Source organism: Mus caroli, unplaced genomic scaffold (genome assembly GCF_978045245.1).
Source record: "Mus caroli unplaced genomic scaffold, Mus_caroli_1 scaffold_12, whole genome shotgun sequence".
NCBI classification, from domain to species: Eukaryota; Metazoa; Chordata; class Mammalia; order Rodentia; family Muridae; genus Mus; species Mus caroli.
The window spans coordinates 38,146,308-38,149,952 of NW_028227267.1; the positions used below are offsets into that span (position 1 = coordinate 38,146,308).

At 42.5% G+C, this 3,645-nt stretch overlaps 1 pseudogene; it reads left to right on the forward strand.

The window, feature by feature from the left end:
- The first annotated feature begins 361 nt into the window (after positions 1-361).
- On the forward strand, positions 362-2,723 carry LOC147001788 (disks large homolog 5-like; annotated as a pseudogene).
- Positions 2,724-3,645: the final 922 nt, after the last annotated feature.

Sequence of the window (3,645 nt, forward strand, 5' to 3'; positions counted from 1 at the left end):
TTGTTACCAGAAACAATAATATCTAGAAGATCTTGGACAAATGTCTTGCAGACTCTAAGAGAACACAAATGCCAGCCCTGGCTACTATACCCAGAAAACTCTTTATGACCATAGTTGGAGAAACTAAGATATTCTGCAACAAAAACAAATTCAAACAGTATCTTTCCACTAATCCAGCACTACAGAGGATACTAGAAGCAAAATTCCAACAGAATGAGTGTAATTATACCCAAGAAAACACAACAAATGAATAATCTCACAAGAGCCCCAATGAAAAGCATGTTGTCACCAATCCCTGCCCTATTATCTCTACGAGTTTACTAGTGTTTGTCAACCTACGTGGTCTGTTGGAAAGGCATCACCCCAACCCTCCACCACCAATAAGCAGGAGCTGAGAATGAAGAGGATGGAGAAGTTCAAAAGGATTCTCCAGAAGATCAAAAATGAGAGACAGGAACTCAAGGGAATCCTAGCCAATTACACTAACAAGGATTTGAACAACAGGTAGTCATTAAGCCCAGTTCTTTGCTGACTGTCTTGGGCCCTCTCTGTTAACCTCAGAGTCCCTCATATCATAGGAGGCTACAACACCAGGCTGTCCACACATCCCAATTCATTTTGCTGAATGGATTTTCGATACAGAACTTCAAGTTCAGATAGGAGTGAAATGGGACTCAGGCGATTTGATTTCTCTAAAAGTAAATCAGAGCCTGTGGTATGAATTACAGTCTGGGGATAAGGGTTGTAAAGTGTGAGTCCTAATCCTGCATTGTAAGAATCCTATACAGGTATAAATTTTGGGGTGATGCAAAGTACACTGTGTTTATGGCCAATCATGTTTGCAGTTAACCTGGAAGTAATTTGGGTTCACCTGGTCCTTTCAACAGTTGGAAGGGCCTGGTCCCACATACTTTCTCTCAGTAGAACTGGATTGACCATAGTTCATCACTGCTTTTATCAAATTTTATTCACTATACTATCAGATAATGTGTGTCCATTTGCCATTCTGATTGTGTTTGATTATGGGAGGGGTCAGTGTGTGTGTGTGTGTGTGTGTGTGTGTGTGTGTGTGTGTGTGTGTGATGTGTGTGTGTGTGTGTGTGTGTGTGTGTGTGTGTTCCACTTAAGAGCTGGAGAATCTGTATGGTATGCTGGGGCCTGAGATATTGCTTGACACAGTTTCCAGCCAAAAATAGTGAAGACAGAAGGAGCCTCACTTTGAGCAGCACAGCATATGAGCTCTGCTCACCTTAGGTGCACACTGGAAATGTAGTATCCTGTAGGTACTGATTATGTCCTTTGGGAGTTTATGTAGCAACAGAAGCAAGGATTGAAAATACCTTGTCTACAAACAGATGTGTCATCACAGGTTTAAAGTGGACCCAAGACTATGGCACAGGTTCCTGGAAAGTTCTTGGAGAGCTAGTCTATTCTTTCATGCCCCTCTGAGGAGATAATGTAGGTCAAATCCCTACCTTTACTTTCCTGCCTCTACTGACCCCAGGCAAAGAGTAAAAAGTTTAATAAGCTCCAAGTGGAACTGTTAACATGGAGCAATGTTGTGGCATAGATGTGTTGGGGTAGTCCACGATTCACCTTGAATTAACATGATCCTTGTATCCTTAGTTCATGGGATTATTTACTCCTAGGCCCATGCCCTCCCACAGAATCAAAATTAGGACATTCATGCTCAAGATGCAACATGACCAGGTGATGACTGACCTGAAGAGAATGCCTCAGGACATAAGTCAGGCCTTGTAGAAGTGCAAGGAGTTGACTAAAGAAAATCAATTCTACTGGTGAGTGACTAACAGGGTCATGATCCAAGCACTAGGCACAGGATATGTCTGCCCATACTTGTCTATGAACCAAAGCAGGAGCTCAGTTTATATACTGTTTGCCTCTAAACCAGAAGCCTGCCTCCTTCAAATCAAGGCTCTAGGATTTTTACCTCTTAAAGTCATTTTGGCCAAGTGTGACGAGTCTGTGAGAAACTCAAATCATTTTCCTTTCCAACAAAGTATATTTGAAACAGAAAAGATTAACACCATGATGAAGATATCAATCAACTTTGAGCCTCTTGGGCTTTGAAAGTAGATACATAGATAAGATTTCCTTGGGACACCTAGAAAGACTGTATGTTGGTTGGGAATCTTCTCTTCTCCTAGAGAAGGTCTGCCTTCTACTTACAGGTGATTTTTAAATAACATGGACATATAAGCACACATGTATGCCATGTCCTCTTGTGAGAGATTTGTAAGTCCCTGTTAGTGTCAGGGTTTACAGATGTACCTCGGCTTCTGAAATATGGCTGTCCTCTGGATTTGACCTCTCCCAATTTGATGCTCCCGGGCCAATCTGGACAGTTGGCTGGGGATGTCTGGGCACCAGGGCCAATTGTGGCAGGGATGGTCCTTGGAGGAGTGGGAGGAAGATGGATGCTGACTTGTGTAACCATTTGTTTGTGACTCAGCATCAGGCACTGCCACCTCCAGAGTGAATCTAACCATCTCCAGCACAAAGTCGGAATGTTGTGGAAGGAGAACAGACAGTTGCTAGAGGAGCAGATTGCATTAGAAGAATGCTCCAAGGAATCAAAGAGGCTGTGTAAAGAAGGCAGCCTGAAGATCAATGACCTATGTACCAAGCAGCAGCATGTAGTATGCATAAATCAGGAGGAGCAGGTTGCAGTCATTTCTAACCTTAAACACATTCAAGCCTAAGCAACCATCCTGTACCTTATCTAGGCTCTCTCCTATGTCTCAACCAGTTGTTCATTTCTGTGATCATTTCAAAGACTTTTTGTGCAGTTATCCTCTTTCAAGAAACTACATGTTTGGGAAGTAAACAATCCTGCTGAACTAAAAGCTGCATTTCCTTATGATAGATAGGTTGAACACACAGTACACAAGTACATGCCAGTGTGCTAAATGTGTTCTATATGCTTGCCTCCATTGTAGTAGCACAGAATGTTGATTGATGAAGTCATTTGCTTCTTAGGGGTCATGTGAGATCACAGGCAGGACAAAATTTGCAAGTATTAGATCCCAGTGGAATTGCCTTATAAGTGGAAATCATTGCTTTTTTTTTGGGGGGGGAGGCTTGTATGCTTTCTCTCCCCTTTCCTTGCATTGCAAGATGGTCTCATCACTCTGCCTAGATCTTGGCTCACACTGCAAGAGCCTGAGCAGGTACTTGTCAGGACTGTTTTCTGTCAGTGTTGCTAGAGTTCTTTCCTAGAGCTTATATTCTGGAGCTGACTGGATCAACAGGGATGTGAGAAAGGCTTCTCTCAGCCTGAGTGTTGGTGTGAGAGATGTGAGGCTTCAAGAATGAAATTTCACTAACACTCTCAACCTAGTCTAAGAAATGTGCCCCCTAAGAAATGTTAGTGCCCAAGGGATGGACAGCAGAGTCCAGCGTCTCACATTAAACATAAGCCTTCCATAGTCCCGATTCAACTGTTTCTCTACCATCCATTGTTATCTCCTCATAGTTTTCTACTCACTTATGATTATTTGACAGAGAGAGTGACATATATCTATATCTATCTATCTGTCTGTCTGTCTGTCTGTCTGTCTGTCTGTCTGTCTATCTATCTATCTATCTATCTAGAGAGAGAGAGAGACTATGTGTTTGTGTGTG